Source organism: Nerophis lumbriciformis, linkage group LG13, assembly GCF_033978685.3.
Source record: "Nerophis lumbriciformis linkage group LG13, RoL_Nlum_v2.1, whole genome shotgun sequence".
Classification (NCBI taxonomy): Eukaryota; Metazoa; Chordata; class Actinopteri; order Syngnathiformes; family Syngnathidae; genus Nerophis; species Nerophis lumbriciformis.
The window spans coordinates 38847523-38870238 of record NC_084560.2 but is presented as its reverse complement, the minus strand read 5'-3'; the positions used below and the strand labels follow the sequence as shown (position 1 = coordinate 38870238).

The window sequence follows — 22716 nt, the reverse complement described above, 5'->3', positions numbered from 1 at the left end:
GGTAGGAGGCCACGGGGAAGACCCAGGACACGCTGGGAAGACTATCTCTCACGGCTGGCCTGGGAACGCCTCGGGATCCCCCGGGAGGAGCTGGACGAGGTGGCTGGGGAGAGGGAAGTCTGGGCTTGCCTGCTTAAGCTGCTGCCCCCGCGACCCGACCTCGGATAAGCGGAAGAAGATGGATGGATGCTGTAAACCTAGTTCATAGTTGTTAGTTTCCTTTAATGCCAAACAAACACATACCAATCGTTGGTTAGAAGGCGATCGCCGAATTCGTCCTCGCTTTCTCCCGTGTCGCTGGCTGTCGTGTCGTTTTCGTCGGTTTCGCTTGCATACGGTTCAAACCGATATGGCTCAATAGCTTCAGTTTCTTCTTCAATTTCGTTTTCGCTACCTGCCTCCACACTACAACCATCCGTTTCAATACATGCGTAATCTGTTGAATCGCTTAAGCCGCTGAAATACGAGTCTGAATCCGAGCTAATGTCGCTATTCCTTGCTGTTCTATCCGCCATGTTTGTTTGTATCGGCATCACTATGTGACATCACAGAAAAATGGACGGGTGTTTATAACGATGGTTAAAATCAGGCACTTTGAAGCTTTTTTTTAGGGATATTGCGTGATGGGTAAAATTTTGAAAAAAACTTCGAAAAATAAAATAAGCCACTGGGAACTGATTTTTAATGGTTTTAACCCTTCTGAAATTGTGATAATGTTCCCCTTTAAATACAGAGATGTGAGCACCGTTTAAGGAAAAAAGAAGAAATTTGAGAAAAAAAGGAGGAAAATGTTGCTGCCACCCAAACCCCAAAAGAAACATTTGAAAAAAGAGACTACATTTCCTGCAATTGAGTGCATTTCTACACTATAGTTCACCTTTAGATTTATTCTCATCTACCAACTTCTTTTGATTGGCGTTTTGACACTTTTCATGTCCATGTATTTTTTTTACTAGATAATTTACTAACATCATCATTGAAAATGTAATGTATAATTCTACAACATGCATGCAAATAACTTTCCCATTTGGCAACTCTATCCTGTAGCCACGCCCCCTCAGGTAATATACTTCCTGTGTTGTGACCTCTGTTTACATCCGTCCCGTAATAAATAAACCTTATCGCTGGCTACTAATAAATACTCTACAACTACAACTGGTTTGGAACTAACAGTGTTTGGATTGTAATCATCCAAATATGATTAGCAGAAAAGTGAACAGCTGTCAATGTTGTCGCTTGCAGAGCGAACCCAGGCGATGACAGGTAAGCTAGCGAGATGGTTAGCTAAATAGCGAGCTTGTTTCGGTGCTCCTGATCGTCTCCCTGTCCTGCAACTAAGTGCTGCGTTTAGGCAGGAGGAACAGTAAGCACCTGCGGCTGAGGCAAAATGTTGTTTGGATGGTCATTTTTATTGAGATTTCATTACAGTTCTTTTTTTAATTGCGTTAACACTAATATCAAAAGTCTTACACAATTATCAAAACCTTACACTCACGGAGCAAAACACCACACCAGATTAGCACAACTACAAGCACAACGTCAGCTTCACACTTTTTGCAAACCACCGCCCACAGTGAATTGCAGAACACTAAACACACGTGTATACATTAGCCACAGATACATATCATGATGTCACCTTCTTGCAAATTCCAAAGCACCAACTCTCACACGACCACACTCACTGGCCAATTGGTTAAACACAACACTCAGGTGCACCAAGACATATTTGCTTAATTGCAGACACACCAATCAGGTTCGAGCACTACCAAAAGGCAACAGAGTTCACCTGTCTTCTTTATTTTCCCTGCTGGATTTTCTTTTCCATTTTTGGCAGTTTTCCCCCATATTTTCTTTGTTTGTGGGCGTATTTTTTTTTTTTTTCAGTGTTATGCTCACTATTGTGTTGAAATTTCGACTGATTTAAAGAAAAATATTATATTTTCATCATTCTGCAGCATTGGTCTTATGTTGGGTTGGGTGAATTTTCTGTATTGTATATTTTCACTTTCCCTGTGTCCTTCACTTACATTACTCAAATCAGTAGAATGGCTAGAAGTGTTTTACGTTCAGCATAGCAGTGTAATGTATAATGTATAATGTTCGGACAGAATTAAGTCACATGAAACGTGTGTTATGGTAAAAAAATATCATTTTTATAAAGTACTGGTAGTAGTTTTTACAAGAGTGTTCTTGTGCTAATTGTGTGTAGTGTTTTGAAAAACTGGGCTCTCTTTTCAAAATCGTGCTTCAGTAATTGAAAAAACATGTAAAAACAAAACAAAACACGGAAGTCATATTTTGATGTGAAAATGAACGCTTAAAAATGCATATTTCCGTAAAATTGCACATGTTTGTAAATATAAAATACATTATATTAGGTCAAGACCATGGCTCACCAGCAATTAGATGGAATGATTGATGGATGGACGGACTGATAGCGATAGCAATAAAAAAAGATAGATGGAGAGATAGATAGAGATACGTAGAGCGATAAAGCTTGGAACAGACCTTTGACCGTAAACAAACACTTTATCGGTTTCATTCGTTATAAGAGGAATATACTGTAGATAGATGGATAGACAGATAGATACATAAATGTGTGTAAATCTATAAACTATCACAGCATCCTGGTTGTGTGTGTGTGTGTGTGTGTGTGTGTGCGCGCGCGCAAAGAAGACAAAAACAAAATGATGGTACAGTTGGACAAAGGTGACCAAGTGCACTTCAAGTATCACAGGACTTTTTCATTGGTTAATAAATAGAGCTTTAACGGTCCGGATATTGGAGGGAGGAGATGACATTATGGGTGTGTGTGTGTGTGTGTGTGTGCCTTCGACACAACGCCTGGCTTGTTAAATTGTACTCACCAACCTGCAGTTAAAAGCTGGTTAATGATGGGCCCAGAATCAGACGGCCACAGCAGCAGCAGTAGTAGTTGAAAAAGAGCGACCTTTGGACTCGCCACTGTGTCCTCAGGACAATCGTGGCTCATAAACATCCTGCTCGTCCTCTCGCTGTAGCCATCCATGCACTGAAAACACACAAATGCAGCACATTTACACGCACCGTTTTAGTCGCTGTGTGATGTAGCTCAAACGTGGCCCTGTTTTATCCACTTAGTTGGGCTTTTTCCTGTCACCCAACACGTAAAGAAGCCAGCAGGTGGATAACAACTAGGATTGTCTGTTGCTTCCATACAACTAGCTGTTTTCATGCAGCAATCGCTTGGCATCTCGCCACATTTTCCATGTATGTTGATCAGCTTTAAACATGACCATGCATGGTATGCTGCTCGCTGCTAGAATTGACAACATCAGGACAAACTGCTGTTTGAAGGCGGCAACAACAAAAGATGATACAATGAAATAGTTACAATAACACAGCATGATATGCTGCTTAAAACACGTTTAGATGAAGGATTAAAGCGTACAGTACATGTTTCTTAGGACCTTCAAAGTAGAGTTACTCTGCTTTTATGATCAATTGTTGTAAAGCAAGGCTTTATGTATCTAACTGGCGGCCCGGAGGCCCAATCCGGCATCACAGCGGCCCCCGAGTTCAGTTCAAAACTTGCAAGTGCCCCTGTTGTATGGAGAAACTTGGACCACAGTAAACACATTGGCATATACTTGCATTGATATTTTAACCTTGCTAGCAAACAGAACAATGCTGTCATAACGTGTAATTCAAGTCACCTTTTTAAGTCCTCTCCTTTTTGGCAGTAACATTTTTTTTGATAATGGGATTTAGGTACCTAGCCAGCAAGCACAAGACATTAAAACAACGTTGGGAACTTGTTGAATTAGGTCCTGACATTGAACAACTCAATCACAACGTTGAAACAACATGCTTTTTAATCAATGTCGGGTTCTGACGTTGATTTGACCAATGAACTTCGGTCATTCCCCAACCAATATTCTACAACACAAATACAACGTTGAAACAACATGCTTTTAGACGATGTTTAATCAATGTCAGGTGGTGACGTTGATTTGACCAATGAATTTTGGTCATTTCCCAACCATCAACGTTGTCTCAATTTACAAATACAACTATTTTGCAACATTGTTTTATCAGTCATGCATGTACAATCAACATTGTACTGCTGTAGCTTGTTTACTTCAGATGCAGTCAGTAGTCATTTGTTCAACGTCTTTAGTTCGACTAGTGGTGTTCCTCAAGGCTCCATTTTAGGTCCTCTCTTTTTCATCATTTGGACTATTCAACTGATGGCCTGTGAGTTCAGTTCAAAAAACTTGTGAGAGACTCACATTTTTGCAGCGGATTCTTAAAAAACATTGGAGTGCTGTCATAGGACGCTGGCTCTCCGGAATATACAAAACAAGAATAATAGTGAAGGGCTCTCTGGTTTGTGGCTTTCTGGAAATGTGCCCCTCAAGACAATTTTGTCCCACAGTCCATATGGGCCAGTGGTGGTGGTTCTCACAATCACTGATGCACTTGTACGCGCAGACAAACACAACATGTCCGCCGCCCGGCCACAGATGCACCACTGAGCCTGGTGATTAGCATGGGCCTCGCCGCTTTTGTTTTTCCCCCCGCTTTGTTTGTTTGCCACTGTGCAGAAATGTCTGCGTGGAATCTGGTGTGAATGCACCACAGGTTAGCGACACCCATCCATTAGAACCCAGTGGAGCCTTATACTTAGACAGTCTCCACGGCAGCTATATTTGTCCACGCATGCATAGCCCAGGCCGGACGCCACACCATTTTACTGCTGATGCCCCCCCTCACAACCCCTCCCGTCCACACACATTCCAGCAGCTGCTTGACATCCCAAATACCAATGGCAATGTCCTTGAATCAGTAGGCTTCGTTGAACATGCTCTATTTCTTAAAAAAAAAGTTAAACGTTAAAAAAGTTCAAAGTAAAAAAAAATGTCTAAAAATTGAAAAATGTATCGTAATACACACTAACATTGATTCAACACACTGTAGTGTAGTTCATGAATAGCATGGCATGGACACCTTGCTCACCATACGTTGTAGTTTTAACCCTTGTGTAATGTTCATATTGTTGTGTTGTGTTAAAATACTGAACAGATGTTTACCTTATACCAATAAACATCTGTTCAGTATTTTAACATAAAAGTGTTTGATTGTGAGGCATTAAAAGCCACAAAATGCAACGGGTCCATCACACCCACAAACGCTGGCTGAGTAACAACAATATGAACGTTGCACGGAAAATTTCTCTGCCAGTTTCTGCATCCCACAGGGATTCTTCTTTTGTGTTTCTGCACCTGCGGTTCCCACACAAGGTTGCAACATTGTTTGTCAACACTGTTTGCTCTCATTTTCTCGCACATTTGACCCTCTGATGTTCTGTGTACCTACATTCTGTCCTCCTCCTGTCTAGGCCTGGTGTATGTGTGTGTGTGTGTGTGTGTGTGTGTGTGTGTGTGTGTGTGTGTGTGTGTGTGTGTGTGTGTGTGTGTGTGTGGTACACAGAACATCAATTTCCACACTTCTATTAGCCCCGGGTCCAGTGGACCCGGACATCTTATATGTAATAGAAATGTGTAGGGGGGGTGTATGGTGTGTGGTCATGAAATATGTACCGTATTTTTCGTTTTTTTTCCAAAGTTTGGCCGTGGGTGCGACAAATACTCCGGAGCGACTTATGTGTGAAATTATTAACACATTACCGTAAAATATAAAATAATATTATTTATCTGATTCGCGTAAGAGACGAAGCAAATGGCAGCAATCGTCACTCACACGTCAACCAATAAGAATTCGGCGCGGGAGGGTCATGGCAGAAGTGCATTGTGGCTCATGGGATGCTACCTGCTATATGCTACTGCCGTAGCTATTAAAATGGATCACATCAACATTGGCGGTAACTTATAAAAACTGAGAAGGACTGAACAAAAATGGCACCGAAAAGGAAATCATATACTGCAGATTACAAGCTGGACGTAGTGAAATATGCAGCAGAGAACGGCAATCGAGCAGCAGAAAGAAAGGACATACCAGAAGCGACACCGGGGAGGAAGATTTCATGGGATTTAGCGATTAGGAGTTACAGATTGTTTGGTAAACGTCTAGCATGTTCTATATGTTTTAGTTATTTGAATGACTCTTACCATAATATGTTACGTTAACATACCAGTTGGTTATTTATGCCTCATATAACGTACACTTATTCAGCCTGTTGTTCACTATTCTTTATTTATTTTAAATTGCCTTTCAAATGTCTATTCTTGGTATTGTATTTTATCAAATAAATTTCCCCCAAAAATGCGACTTATACTCCAGTGCGACGTATATATGTTTTTTTCCTTCTTTATTGTGCATTTTCGGCCGGTGCGACGTATACTCCGGAGCGACTTATAGTCCGAAAAATACGGTATTATGATATATGTTCCTCACAGAAAATGAGGCAAAGTCAGTGAGTCTCAGTTTGAAAAATTAATTAATTGTATCATTTTTCTTTTAATAAAAAATTAAAAACGGGTCCCACAGACCCGAACACCACACAAAAACATGAATAATTGTTTTGTACTCATGTTAACATTTAAGATAACTTGATGATACTTGATATTAGCGCACTAGTTGTCAGCTACCGATTAGTGCACCATTTGTAAGTTAGCGGTTGACACCCTAGTTGTCAGTTAGCAATAAGCACGCCAGTCGTCAGCAAGCAATCAACAGCGCGCCAGTATTAAGCTTCTGATTGGCGTGCCAGTTGTCAGCTAGCGCTTAGCACGACAGTTGCCAGCTAGCTATTAGCGGCACTATACTATATATTATTTTATATCTTAGTATTGCACAATATGAAGGTGCTTTAAAAGCCAATTTAATTTAAAAGCCAATTTTACACAGGTTATATATACGTAGGCAGTCCCTGTTCCATCTCTCCATCAGTTTGGGGGTGATGTAGACACTTTGGAGAGTTGTTCAGGGTGTTTTCTGCATTACACTTATAATAGTCCCTACAGTGCATGGTATGCTGCTGGAAGTGATCAATGTTTTGCATACACCGGCAGGATCACTATTGACTCAAAAACATGCTGCCTCTGCAGTGTCACATGATTGAAGCGAGGCGGCAGTGGCTCAGAGGGTGGAGCAGATTGTCCAGAAACTGGAGTTTGGTGGTTCAAACCTCGCTCCCTTCATCCCAGGCATGTGTACTTGGGCAAGACACACCAGCCTGCACGTGAATGAATGTTTGGTGGTGGTCGGAAGGGCTGACGGAGCAAATTGGCAGCCATGTTTGTGTCCCCTGTTTTTGTATATTTGGGATCTGCATACCTAAGTCCTGAACATTTTAAATCAAACCATGGAAGCATGGCATATATATTTATAAAACAATCTTGCCCTTTTTCTTAATTCCTCTAAACCAGCGTTTCTTAAAAAATAGGGCCATGACATGTTGGGGCTCCCTAGCTAAAATATCTGTTTCTCAGCTGTGGTCCGTATGGTAGTTAGTTGTAATACACCCTTTCCACCACTTGTGGCAGTAATGACAATATCAAACAAACAGAAGAAGGGTGGAGCTAAAGTCATAGAGAAGTTCCTTAAGCGCAAAAATTATGACGAAAGTGGTGAATGTTTTGTTTATTTTAGCACAACATAATTGTATGTAAATTTATTTTTCAATAGGTATTTATGAGTCGATTTTTATGCAGTATATTTGATTAGCACTTATTTTTCTAATCAGCCTGACCTAACCCTAAGGTTTATGTAAAAAAAATAAAACAATATTGACATGGTGGTAAACTTTAAGAAGGTCAGATATCAAAAGCAAGAGTAAGATTACCAATTAAGTGTTAATATTTCACCAAAAATCACCAAAATGATTCCCGAGCGCGACCACCGCTGCTGGTCACTGCTCCCCTCACCTCCCACGGGGTGGAACAAGGGGATGGGTCAAATGCAGAGGGTAATTTCACCACACCTAGTGTGTGTGTGTGACTATCAGTGGTAATTTAATTGTATTTAATATTTGAGTGGGCCTTTTACTGAGGTAAAAAAAAAGGTTAAAAACCCCTGCTCTAAACAAGCTGTTCGTAATTTCCTCTGTCACATCACGTTTTATGCATAGGCTTATCCATATATGGTATAAATTTACCCAAAGTGCTTTGCGCGAGTCTGCCATTGTAGTTTGCATTGTAGTCAATAAGAGCTTTCTTTTTCGCTATCCTCTTGTTGTGGGGCAAACTGGCTCATACATGCACGTGCATCGTCCGCTGTTGTCATTTCTAATACAAATTAGCGTATCGTTCGCATTTTTATTCTGTCAGTAGACTCTATATGGAAGCACTAAAAACTACAACATGTATGATGCAGTCGAAGTGGAGGCACGATAAAAAGACCTAAAGAGACGGTCGGAAAGCGACTTGAAGATGGTCTGTAAAACAATCTATGCAACATTTTGACCAAAGAACCACCATTACTTTGGTCAAAATGTTGCATAGATTGTTTTACAGACCATCTTCAAGAGGAAAAAAAGGTGATCTGTAAGACATAATCGATGCAACATTTTAACCAAAGAACCACCATTACATGTTATGTAGACCACAAGCAAGTGTTTTAAATGTAGAAATAAATCATAGTATGAGCCCTTTAAAATGAAAAACAGTAAAGGAAGGAGATGAGTGGCCATTTTCTGTATTCTGGAATAGTCACAACTAGAGATGTCCGATAATGGCTTTTTTACCGATATCCGATATTCCGATATTGTCCAACTCTTAATTACCGATACCGATATCAACCGATACCGATATATACAGTGTGGAATAAACACATTATTATGCCTAATTTTGTTCTGATGCCCCGCTGGATGCATTAAACAATGTAACAAGGTTTTCCAAAATAAATCAACTCAAGTTATGGAAAAAAATGCCAACATGGCACTGCCATATTTATTATTGAAGTCACAAAGTGCATTCTTTTTTTTAACATGCCTCAAAACAGCAGCTTGGAATTTGGGACATGCTCTCCCTGAGAGAGCATTAGGAGGTTGAGGTGGGCAGGGTTGGGGGCGTGGGATTGAGGTGGTGGGGGTGGGGGGAGGTGGTAGCAGGGGTGCATATTGTAGCGTCCCGGAAGAGTTAGTGCTGCAAGGGGTTCTGGGTATTTTTCTGTTGTGTTTATGTTGTGTTACTGTGTGGATGTTCTCCTGAAATGCGTTTGTCATTCTTGTTTGGTGTGGGTTCACAGTGTGGCGCATATTTGTAACAGTGTTAAAGTTGTTTGTACGCCCACCCTCAGTGTGACCTGTATGGCTATTGACCAAGTATGCATTGCATTCACTTGTGTGTGTTAAAAGCCGTAGATATTATGTGACTGGGTTGGCACACAAAGGCAGTGCCTTTAAGGTTTATTGGCGCTCTGCACTTCTCCCTACGTCCGTGTACACAGCGGTGTTTTAAAAAGTCATACATTTTACTTTTTGAAACAGATACCGATAATTATGAAACCGATACCGATAATTTCCGATATTACATTTTAAAGCATTTATCATCATCATCATATCATCATATCATCATCCCGAGTCACAACAGTACTTGCAGGTAGAATTTGTTCAGGTCACTTTTGTAGTAAGAAGTCGTAGTATCATGTGATCAAATATCACCAGCCAAATAACAAAAAGGTGATGAATGCTTGTTTTCCGTGTCGAAAAGTCACAAAATCACACAGCATGCTTCTTGAACCTGGCAAAATCATGCTCAGGAACTATTGATTTTGATTTAAAATATGCTAAATTGTACTGATATGCTGCGATGAGGTGGCGACTTGTCCAGGGTGTACCCCACTTTCCGCCCGATTGTAGCTGAGATAGGCTCCAGCGCCCCACCGCGACCCCGAAGGGAATAAGCGGTAGAAAATGGATGGATAGATGGATGTACTGATATGCTGAAACTCTTTCAGGCTTTGTCAGGTCCAAAGAAACATTCACATCAAATGCATTATTGCAGCCTGGGTTCAGTTTTCTCTTTAACGTTTGAAAAGTGTGGTTCTAGACCTGCTCCATGTGTAAAGTTCCCTGAGGTGAATATTTGGCGCAATATACAGTACAGGCCAAAAGTTTGGACACACCTTCTCATTCAATGTGTTTTCTTTATTTTCATGACTATTTACATTGTAGATTGTCACATCAAAACTATGAATGAACACATGTGGAGTTATGTACTTAACAAAAAAAGGTGAAATAATTGAAAACATGTTTTATATTCTAGTTTCTTCAAAATAGCCACCTTTGCTCTGATTGCTGCTTTGCACACTCTTGGCATTCTCTCCATGATCTTCAAGCACACCTGTGAAGTGAAAACCATTTCAGGTGACTACCTCTTGAAGGTCATGGAGAGAATGCCAAGAGTGTGCGAAAAAGTAATCAGCGCAAAGGGTGGCTATTTTGTAGAAACTAGAATATAAAACATGTTTTAAGTTATTTCACCTTTTTTTGTTAAGTACATAACTCCACATCATAGTTTTAATGCCTTCGGTGACAATCTACAATGTAAATAGTCATGAAAATAAAGAAAACGCATTGAATGAGAAGAAAGTGTGTCCAAACTTTTGGCCTGTACTGTATATAAATAAACTTGACCTTGTCACAAAAATATGCAGTGTACATTTTGTGTGTGAGCATCCCCTCCCAAATATGTGTGTATGTGTTGGTGGCAAACTGAAGGAATCACCCCAAAAAAATGGCGATCCAAAAGGGAGTAGCAGAGGTGAATCAAGCAAATCATCATTTTGACTAAAAAATGCACTCATTATGTGCGGTCATGAATAATTTTGCAGCAAAACACTAATTCTGCATTAGACTTACAGTACAGTGGTTTGGCAGGCGCAAGAAGAATATTCAAACACTCGTGGGGATCTTCGGTGTGTGTGAGTGCTGCGCAGGAATATAGGTCATATCAGCACCGGGCGCTTTGGTGGCACTAAGGATGGCGCTGTGGGGTCTCCAGGCGAGGGTACCAATACCAAGGGAGAAAACCCAGCTCCCCCTCCCCTTCTGCAATGGCTGCTTGTGTTTATGCACACACACACACACACACACACACACACACACACACACACACACACACACACACACACACACACACACACACACACACACACACACACACACACACACACACACACACACACACACACACACACACACACACACACAAACAGCGATGGGCACGCTGCGTTGCGATTAATACAAGCACCATGCATTTTAATATTTAATGTCTTTGATGGACTGCATCTGTGCTGCTCTGTGATGCAAACATTATTATACATACTAAGTGCCTTAATTGCAATTACAGCTGAAAATTTAATTAAACCCAATAAAGAAGATCTGGGATGTTTCCAAAGAAAAGCCGTTCCCCCCACCTCCGCCCTCACCCTTTATTCCCTGTGAGTATTTAACCCTTTACTTATGCGGATGGAATGACTCGTGCCCTGGCCCTATGGTTGAAGAAGGGCAAGATTGTTTTATAAATATCTCCGCCATGACCCCATTGTTTGATTTAAAATGTTCAGGACTTACATATGCAGAGCCCAAATACACAGAAACAGGTACAAATACAAAAATATTTTTTGCATAATAGGTCCCCTTTAATGGATTGGATTCATACTAGGGGTGTAACGATACGTGTATTTGTATTAAACCCTTTCGGTACGGGGGTTCAGGTTCGGAGGTGTACCGAACGAGTTTCCACCCGGATTAAGTAGCGTAACGCACGTTGTGTAAACAATGCACACCGAGGCACAACACACGGCATGCTAGCAGCTAACGGGCTAGGATAGACTGACCATAGGTCCTCTTTTCACCGGACATGTCCTCTTTTGCGGAGCTGTCAGGGCGGAGTTTCTTAAATGCCTCAAATGTCCGGCATTTTGAGTTAGGGTTGCGTGTATTTTCAATGTACGTTCAGGGTTAAGAAGGGGTTAAAAACAAAACAAATTGTGCGCGCAGCAGCATTGGTGAGGGAGGGGCAGAGACAGAGAGAGAGAGAGAGTTATGATAAACTCGCATGCGTCGCCAGGCTCTGCTTTTTATCCATAGATTTATCACATTTCATTTTTTATCATCTATAGCAGGGGTGTCAAAAGTGTGACCCGGAGGCCATTTGCGGCCCACAGCTAATGTTTTAAAGGCCCACGGTCATTGCTCAAAACATAATATTGAATCAAAATCAATGTTATTATGAATTATTGACCTATCCAAGGTTGCGATTACTTCACATCAAATATTCTAGTAAGAAAAATATTTTTGGTGGAAGATTTTGAAAATTTGGTAAATGAATAACCCAAAAATGTCTATTTTGTTGTTTTCTTACTGTACCAAAAATGATACGCATGTACGTACCTCTAAACCGAGGTACGTACCGAACCGAAATTTGTGTGTACCGTTACACCCCTAATTCATACAGTGCTTTTTTCCCCAAGACTCACAGCTTTTCACACTGAGAAACCATTATTCATTCACTCCACATTCAAGCTAGATAGGGTAGACGCAAACATGGCGGCCAATTTGCTCAATCGCAACAAAGGCTTACTTAAACATCTACATGTAAGTTTACACTCACCTCATAAATACCAGAGGCCTCATATATGAAAACTGGCCTAAGCCCTTTTTCATGGCAAATTTCAGGCACACGGCTACTTTCAATATGATTGGCCTATTTATAAAAGGGTGTGGCAAACGTCTGTGGTCATTTCCAGGTTGATTGTGATGTGACAAGAAATGTGCGCACACTTTATTACATATGATTTTTTTCTTGTGCATGATGTATTGTGCATTTTAACGTATGTCTGTTTTAGTTGGAAATCCACGCAACTCTTATTAAATGAGGCCCGAGGTCTGCCAGAGAATAAGGAGAGTGTTGTCAACTTAGCGATGGGAGTCCCTATATTTATCGAGTGTTCCGACCCCTTTTGATACTTGTTTCCTTCCAAAAAGCGAACAAATTAACACAAATTTTGTGTCTTATTGTAGACATAAAAGCATGTGTTGCTCTACTTGCCGAGCAGCGGGGGCTGCTATTGGCCGCATCTCCTATCTGTAAGCAGTCACAAGCGGCTCTGACATGTTTGTGACATTTGCAAAAAATAACAAAAAGAAGTGACTCTCCTACAATATTATTGCCTCCTCTTTGTGGTTCCCTCAGGTTTTTTCAACCCCTTAGTGATAATAGTTTGCATTTTTAAAAGGAGTTCCATAACGTCCTGCCTGTGACGCCATGTGCCTCAGACTGAGTCCTGAGGCACATGGGAAGCAAGTAAAAGACTGTGTTCAGTTCTCTTTTCGAGTGTGCAACCCCTTGGGTAAGCTAACCAAAAGTTTGATTTCACATGGACAGACTTGTTTTCCTGTAAAACATTTTTTTTTTTTAAATGATAACTTTTAAAAGTTTGTAAGCTGTGTTACGTTTTGTAGCTCTATACTATTTTTCTAAAGTGGAAGAGGCGGCAAAACGTAGACACCTGTTCTACAGAGTCCATTACAGTTCCATGCACATGCGTCATGGTCAACTATGCAAAATAAACAATGTTGCCTCACCCTGCGCAACCCACCACCACAAATGGATCGCAGTCCTGTGGAAAACCCTGAAATGCTTGATAGAACAAAGCATTTTGAGGAAGTATGCATCAATACAATTACGCTTATTGCCATTCATAAATGTAGCACTGTAGGTGTCCAAACTACAACCCACATGCGTGTTCAGTTTGGCCCACGAGACGTCACAAGTTTAATAATGAATCTGGCCCGCCCCGGGGTCCCTCCAACTTTATTTTAAATACCTGACAGTATTATTTCTGTAAATCTGCCACCATCTTGTGGACAACGTGAGTAATTCAGGTTAATGACCATGAATTGCATGTTGAAGTGAACAAGCACAGCATTTTTATATATGACCTGATCCAAATAACCTTTCCCACTCATGGCACAAATAAACTAACACAAAAAGTTAACACACATGGTCACACGTAACATAATCTGCTCACTGAACGTTGTAGATGTAAAAAAAAATGTCCAATCACAACACATAATTCAAAATTACACCCAATTAAATCCCTTGCAATGAATGATGGGAAAAACGCAATACACTCTCTTCACACTTGTCCATGTTTGGCACATTTTAGCTGCTTGGTATTTCTGATTGATTACAAAACTTTAAGAAAGTCACCACGGAAGTAAACAAGGTAGGAGTCGTACTTTCACATACTCTTAATATCGAATTATATTAATTATATATCCATCATATTAGTATAATGTTACTTTACATGCAGCCGGCTTTAAGTCAAAAAGTTTGGACACCCTTGCACTATAAGATACAGTAGTTATGCTGTAAAGTCAGTCTGTAAATATTCGAGACAAAGTAAATAATCAAACAGGGAAGATTTTGGACCAATGAATGGACAGCAACTTGCCTATCACCATGCCCCTCCAGGGCACAAATACCGTATTTTTCGGACTATAAGTAGCAGTTTTTTTCATAGTTTGGCCGGGGGTGCGACTTATACTCAGGAGCGACTTATGTGTGAAATTAACACATTACCGTAAATTATCAAATATTATTTAGCTCATTCACGTAAGAGACTAGACGTATAAGATTTCATGGGATTTAGCGATTAGGAGTGACAGATTGTTTGGTAAACGTATAGCATGTTCTATATGTTATAGTTATTTGAATGACTCTTACCATAATATGTTACGTTAACATACCAGTTGGTTATTTATGCCTCATATAACGTACACTTATTCAGCCTATTGTTCACTATTCTTTATTTATTTTAAATTGCCTTTCAAATGTCTATTCTTGCTGTTGGCTTTTATCAAATACATTTCCCCCAAAAAATGCGATTTATACTCCAGTGCGACTTATATATGTTTTTTTCCTTCTTTATTATGCATTTTCGGCAGGTGCGACTTATATTCCAAAAAATACAGCAAACAAAAGGGCCCTGACAAGTGGGATAGTACTGACATTTTGGGACTCTTTACAAAATGTGTCCTGTACGGGGCTAAACCAAAGGGATGCTTGCTGACCCCAACTGGGATCCTTTATGAAGCCCCTGACAACAGGTTTAGGCCAATTACATTGAACTGCAATACAACTATAGTGCATATTTCCTCAAATTGATGATAAATAGGCCTGAAAATAAATAAAGCATGACGTCTAGTATTTCATATTCGCTGCTATTATACACACACACACACACACACACACACACACACACACACACACACACACACACACACTGATGCCGGCAGCAATATGGCCGTCTGTCGGGAGTGTGTATTATTTATCAGGAGCGAGGCGTGTCGGTGCGGGGTGTTTGCGGCCTGGTGTGTAAACAGCTGTGTGCTGCCTGACATGCTTTTGCACTCTCAGCTCAGCGCTTACCGGGTCTGCTGGTACTGATCAGACCAGAGCCAAGGCGACAGGACAACAACCAGACCAGGCCCACGGACCCCCAGCCCCCACCCTGAAAACACACACACACACACACACACAAACTTCTATTGGTGAGTGCATGAGGATGCAAGCACTTAAATTGTCACATAAGCTGACGGAGGCCTCACATGGAGATGAATGAGAAACGCATTAAAAGCAGAGTTAGACGCAACAAATGAACACAGCGTTAAAGTAATACATGAATAAATGAACACATCCAGACGTTCTTAGTCTTAGTTTCAATGTACACGCCTCTTCTCAAACCAAGCTGTGAGAATTCTCAACTGTCAATATTCATTTCCATATATTTGCCTTCTTTGTATGACATTCATGTGCTCTTTTGTTGTTGCTTATGTGCTAAAGTCACAAAGACAAGGTGGTCATAGCAGTCGGCAGGGGTCCAGGGCCATTGGCTAGATTAGGCCTGAGACTTTCAAATCAAAAACATTAGGATTGTGCCAAACCCTGCTGGCAAATAGCATCACGCTTAGAGAAGGTGGCAACAAGATGAGTGGTCATTTTCTCTATACCACTGGAATAGTCATGCGGTGCATGATATTTACCTTGCTGCGAGCATTCCGATACATCAGGATCGAGTTTAAGACCCAAAATATGCCAGCGTCTGCAAACTTAACTCGCAATGGAACATTACACGTGTGCTTGCCGGCCTCATACTTCTTACTTTCAACAATGGGCAGTGCTGATATGACAAGACAGGAACACGTATTAGTCTTTGAAGTATGCGGTAGAGATTCGGAGTGGTCTGGAAGTCTTCCAGAAAGTTTTCACAGAAGAGTAGAAGCTAACAGGTCATGTTATGATTTATTTCCCCCTAAAACTAAATCTAAAACACTTTCCTTCCTTAACCATTGTTTAGAGGTGTATGGAAAAAGTACGGACAACCCGGTTTAAAGCGATCTACTCAATGATTGGTCAAAAGGTGGGGCTGGGAATCTTAGGGCACTGCACGTTTCGATTCTTGGGGCTAATGATTCGATTCTGACCTTGGCCCTTTGGCTTTGGATCCTGTTGACTTTGGCCCTTTGGCTTTGCACGTTAAGCCCATGGTCACCAACCTGGGCTTTCGTATTGACTGTGATTTTAAATTGGACCGTCAGATTGGCACAGTGGTGAAAGCCAGCTTTTTTTATTTACGTCGAGCTGGCCAAGGTTAAAAACCTTCTTTCTAGGCAACAGTTAGAGACAGTAATCCATGCCTTTATCACATCTCGGCTGGATTACTGTAACTCTTTGTATTTTGGAATAAATAAATCCTCCCTCTCACGTCTGCAGCTGGTCCAAAATGCAGCTGCCCGACTTTTAACTAACACAAGAAAAAGAGAGCACATTACTCCTGTTTTAGCCTCCCTCCACTGGCTGCCTGTGTCTTTTAGAGTCCATTTTAAAATTATCTTACTTGTTTTTAAATCCTTACGTGGTCTTGCCCCACCGTACCTCTCTGAGCTGCTCCACCTCTATGCCCCCACCCGGTCCCTCAGGTCAGCTGATCAGCTGATCCTGGAGGTACCCAAAACAAAGCGCAAGCTCAGAGGGGACAGAGCTTTCTCTGTTGCGGGTCCCAAAGTCTGGAACGATCTCCCTCTCCATGTGAGACAGGCCCCTTCTTTGGCTATTTTTAAGACCCTTCTTAAAACCCATTTTTATTCACTGGCTTTTAACCCAGCATGAGACTTTGAACTGTTTTTAGCTTTTAACTTTTTGAACTGTTTTTAACTTTTAAACTGTTTTTATTTAACAAACTGTTCTTAGGGTAATTTATATTTGCTTTTTAAATGTGTATTTTTATTTCTGTTTTAAATGTTATTTTTTAGTCTGTCCTTTGCCTTCATTTCTTTGTGGTGTACAGCCCTTTGTTTTTCAACTGTGCTTGTTTTTAAAGGGCTTTATAAATAAAGTTGGTATGGTATGGTATGGTATGAATCGATCCTCAGTTCAAAACAATTCTCGATTCAAAATCCATACTTGTTTACTGGCATTGGTGGCCAGTTTTATGATTTAATTACATTCCTCCATAAAATAGATAAACAGTTCTGATAAACTATTACTTAAAAGAAAACTGTTTTGTTTATTAAAATTTTACAAAAACATTTAATAATGTCAAATACAAATAGGGCAACAAGAGAAGTATCCCACACTTCTCTTTTCAGCAAATATGGGCATCTACATAAACAATATGATTTGCATGAGTGGCTAGACAGGACAAATACATAGTATATTTAAAAATCTTTTTTTTTTTATAGAGTAAGAAATCGTTACAAATACGAATCGCGATTCAGTCGAAAATCTATTTAATGAAACCCCTTTTTAAAAGGCATTTGCGTGACCACAGGGTGCCGTGTTACGTACCAGTTTGAAGCCGCAGCCAAGCGACACTGCACTTCATTATACATTTATTTTCATAGAAGAGTGTTTGCCGTGTAAATATGACCTGTTGTGCGGCATGGAGATGCGCCACTCGCAAACAATGAAATATCTGCTTGACTTAAGTATGAATCTGTAATAATAATGTTGTTTATGTTAATAATGTAATGTTAGATACATTTGTTTGAATTTAGGTTGGAAGGTAGTTATAATTATTTTCGTGTTTCCTAATAAAGTAGCAAATATTCTATTAGCATAGACTGGCAAATAAAATATCTGATCGCCTTGATTTCAAAGCAAGTTATTCATTAAATTATACATTTTAAAAATGGCTGCTCAGTTGCCAGATGTTTAACCATTAAAAAAAATAGGGGTAACGTTTTTCCATACAGTAATACACAGTACAAACAACAACTATGGATTTTACGGCAAAAAAATGGCCGCTGTCGGCAACATTTTACTGTAAAAATGCCATACATCCATCCATCTTCTTCCGCTTATCCGAGGTCGAGTCGCGGGGGCAGCAGCCTAAGCAGGGAAGCCCAGATTTCCCTCTCCCAAGCCACTTCGTCCAGCTCTTCCCGGGAGATCCCGAGGCGTTCCCAGGCCAGCCGGGAAACATAGTCTTCCCGTGTCCCGTGTCCTCCCCGTGGCCTCCTACCGGTCGGACGTGCCCGAAACACCTCCCTAGGGAGGCGTTCGGGTGGCATCCTGACCAGATGCCCGAACCACCTCATCTGGCTCCTCTCGATGTGGAGGAGCAGCGGCTTTACTTTGAGCTCCCCCCGGATGACAGAGCTTCTCACCCTATCTCTAAGGGAGAGCTCCGCCACCCGGCGGAGGAAACTCATTTCGGCCGCTTGTACCCGTGATCTTGTCCTTTCGGTCATAACCCAAAGCTCATGACCATAGGTGAGGATGGGAACGTAGATCCACCGGTAAATTGAGAGCTTTGCCTTCCGGCTCAGCTCCTTCTTCACCACAACGGATCGATACAGCGTCCGCATTACTGAAGATGCCGCACCGATCCACCTGTCGATCTCACGATCCACTCTTCCCTCACTCGTGAACAAGACTCCGAGATACTTAAACTCCTCCACTTGGGGCAGGGTCTCCTCCACAACCCGGAGATGGCGCTCCCCCCTTTTCCGGGCGAGAACCATGGACTCGGACTTGGAGTTGCTGATTCTCATCCCAGTCACTTCACACTCAGCTGCGAACCGATCCAGTGAGAGCTGAAGATCCTGGCCAGATGAAGCCATCAGGACCACATCATCTGCAAAAAGCAGAGACCTAATCCTGCAGCCACCAAACCGGATCCCCTCAACGCCTTGACTGCGCCTAGAAATTCTGTCCATAAAAGTTATGAACAGAATCAGTGACAAACTGTAAAAATGGTGGTATCATTTTTCCATTTTCACTAATACACTGTAAAATCAACAACAACCATAGATTTCACGGCAAAAACTGGTCGCTGTGTCGCCAGTATTTTACCTTTAAAAGTAGTGGTACCATTTTTCTATTTACAATAATATGCTGTAAAAGAAGGTTGATTGGCAACACTAAATTGTCCCTAGTGTGTGAATGTGAGTGTGAATGTTGTCTATCTGTGTTGATCCTGCGATGAGGTGGCGACTTGTCCAAGATGGACACCGCCTTCCGCCCAAATGCATCTGAGATAGGCTTCAGCACCCCCCGCGACCCCGAAAGGGACAAGCGGTAGAAAATGGATGGATGGATGCTGTAAAAGAAAAACACCTTAATCTACGATAAAATTCTGGCGACTGAGCTACCAGTCTACAGATTTTTTTTAGATTTTTTTTTTTTTTTTACAAAGTACGTAAAAAAATAAAATGATGAAATGCATAGTAGGTGAAATCTTGTTTAATCATCGTTACAAGCGGCTCCTTACTGAAAACAAGTTTGACACCTCTGCTTTAGTGTGTTGTGTCTCAATCACACTGTCACTAATATTGCAGTCAAAACTACAAACACATCTTCGAACATAACAACACCACAAAAGGGGAACTGGAAAGGAGCGAAAGATGATTGACAAAGAGATTAAACGAGGAGGAGAGCGGATGTTAGCAACATGGTTTATACGAAGGGAAAGGTTCAAATCGATGCGGCGACTAATGTATTCAATGCCCGCTCTGTTTACAGAGCGCGTAGCCGACCTGATGATATCCAGACTTTTGGCCACAATCAAATGAGAACCTTCCAGCAGTCGTCTGTAATGCTCGTGTCTGAGAAGGTTCAAAAGGCTAGGGGGGCTATGGCGGTCCTCACGTGAACAAGACGGTCCACTGCGAAATCACCTCTTAATGTAATGCGATAAAGAGACGTAGTATACTGGTTTAACAGCAGAATCTCTTGGCTCGAAACTACTGTTCCGTTTCTCAAACTAAGAATAGATTAGGAGTATGCTTATAGCTTAAAACTACCGTATTTTTCGGACTACAAGTCGCAGTTTTTTTCATAGTTTGGCCGGGGGTGCGACTTATACTCAGGAGCGACTTATGTGTGAAATTGTTAACACATTATCGTAAAATATCAAATAATATTATTTTTCATGGGATTTAGCGATTAGGAGTGACAGATTGTTTGGTAAACGTATAGCATGTTCTATATGTTATAGTTATTTGAATGACTCTTACCATAATATGTTACGTTAACATACCAGGCACGTTCTCAGTTGGTTATTTATGCCTCATATAACATACACTTATTCAGCCTGTTCACTATTTATTTTAAATTGCCTTTCAAATGTCTATTCTTGGTGTTAGCTTTTATCAAATACATTTCCCCAAAAAATGCGACTTATACTCCAGTGCAACTTATATATGTTTTTTTCCTTCTTTATTATGCATTTTCGGCCGGTGCGACTTATACTCCGGAGCGATTTATACTCCGAAAAATACGGTAATATACCAGATTAATTATACTGATAACTACAATAGGAGTTGCGAAATCGTCTAAAGTCAGACAAAAAAACTTCCATGCAACATTGGACCGTTTAACAACGTAATTACAGTGGAACCTCGATTTACGAACGCCTCCATTTGCGATCTTTCAGTTTACGTCGAGTCAAATATGCCTCTGTGTGTGAACCATGTCTCGGTACGAACGCTTCATTCATTGATTTGCATGCTGCTTTGAAGCCAGCAGGGGTTGCCTTTTTGATGACCTCACTTCCTGTACACACAGGCACTGCCATTTCGAAGACCTTCAACGGCGAGCAGTACTTCTGACTTGTTTATTTTCACAATTGTCGTTCTTTGCACCGGTCAGAGTTGTGTCAGCCTGTCTTAGAGATCACTTCGTGTTACCAGAAACGCTTTAAATGTGTCCAAACTCTCAGTCTTTCTTTTCTCCTCTACTCCCCCCTATCCCTGTGGAGGGGGAGACACACAGGTCCGGTGGCCGTGGATGGGGTGCTGGCTGTCCGGGGTCGGGACCCGGGGTGGACCGCTCGCCTGTGTATCGGTTGGGAACATCTCTGCGCTGCTGACCCGTCTCCGCTCGGGATGGTTTCCTGCTGACCCCACTGTGGACTGGACTCTTACTGCTATGCTGGATACACTATGGACTGTACTCTCACAATATTATGTTAGACCCACTCGACATCCATTGCATTCGGTCTCCCCTAGAGGGGGGGGGTTACCCACATATGCGGTCCTCTCCAAGGTTTCTCATAGTCATTCACATCGACGTCCCACTGGGGTGAGTTTTTCTTTGCCCTTATGTGAGCTCTGTACCGAGGATGTCGTTGTGGCTTGTGCAGCCCTTTGAGACACTTGTGATTTAGGGCTACATAAATAAACCTTGATTGATTGATTGATTGATATAGCTTCGGGTTACTAGACAACCGCGTTGAGCTAGCGCTTATCTGGCTTGCGGCACCTTCAGTTCGAGGATGTTATCAGCGAAGGGGTCTTTGTTCTGCAGCAAGTCTTTAATTGTGATGAGACTGAAAAAGATGCCACAGGGGACCTTTACACACCAAACCTTTTACAGCAAAGAAGAAGGCCATACTGGCCAATGAAGGATCCCCTCACACTGCTAGTTTCTTCAACCCTAAACTAACATCCTCCCCGGATTGTTCATAATCAAATGTAAATAATCAAATGTAGATACTTTATCTTATGCTTTCTGATCTCTCTCTCTCTATGTCCACTACTTGCTGTACATATCCTACCAAGTCAGTCCTACACTGTTCCAATGTCCATTTCTCTGATGATGCAATTGTTGATGACAACCAAACCTAACCCCCCCCCCCCACATCCCACACCCCGGATTGTAAATAATGTAAATAATTCAATGTATATACCCTGATGATCATCTTGTGTGATGACTGTATTATGATGATAGTATATATCTGTATCATGAATCAATTTAAGTGGACCCTGACTTAAACAAGTCAAAAAACTTATTGGGGTGTTACCATTTAGTGGTCAATTGTATGGAATATGTACTTCACTGTGCAATCTACTAATAAAAGTCTCAATCAATCAATCAATCTGCTAACGTTAGCGGTGACTAAATGAAGCCTCAGCTAGTCGATCACTCCGAAACTCCCAGTCTTTAACAATGCCACAAATGTACCCACCCACAAGGTCAAATTACTAATACTAAAATAGGGACTTTTGTCAAGGCTAGAACTAATTATTCATGTTTACATTGATTCTTATGAGAAACTATGCTTTACTATTCAAACTTTTCGGTTTACGAACCCTGTTCAAGAACCAATTAAGTTTGTAAATGGAAGTTCCACTGCATCGTAACGTCCGAAAGGTGTTCAAGATATTTTGCACCTACTAAGATGACTCTGGTGGAAATGTATGCATATCTTCTTTAATTTAAAAAAATATTAACATTATAGGAAAAGTTCATATATCAT

The 22716-nt window shown here is 41.2% G+C and overlaps 1 long non-coding RNA gene across 4 annotated transcripts in view; it reads right to left on the bottom strand.

The window, feature by feature from the left end:
• The window catches only part of LOC133613348 (uncharacterized), a 150498-nt gene that overhangs the window by 78512 nt on the left and 49270 nt on the right, over positions 1 to 22716 (bottom strand). For 3 of the 4 annotated variants that reach the window (XR_009816437.2, XR_012050785.1, XR_012050784.1), the window contains exon 3: positions 2868 to 3031. This is a non-coding gene — a long non-coding RNA (uncharacterized lncRNA). The remainder of the gene's footprint in view (positions 1 to 2867; positions 3032 to 22716) is intronic. The other variant, XR_012050786.1, reaches the window with a different exon arrangement.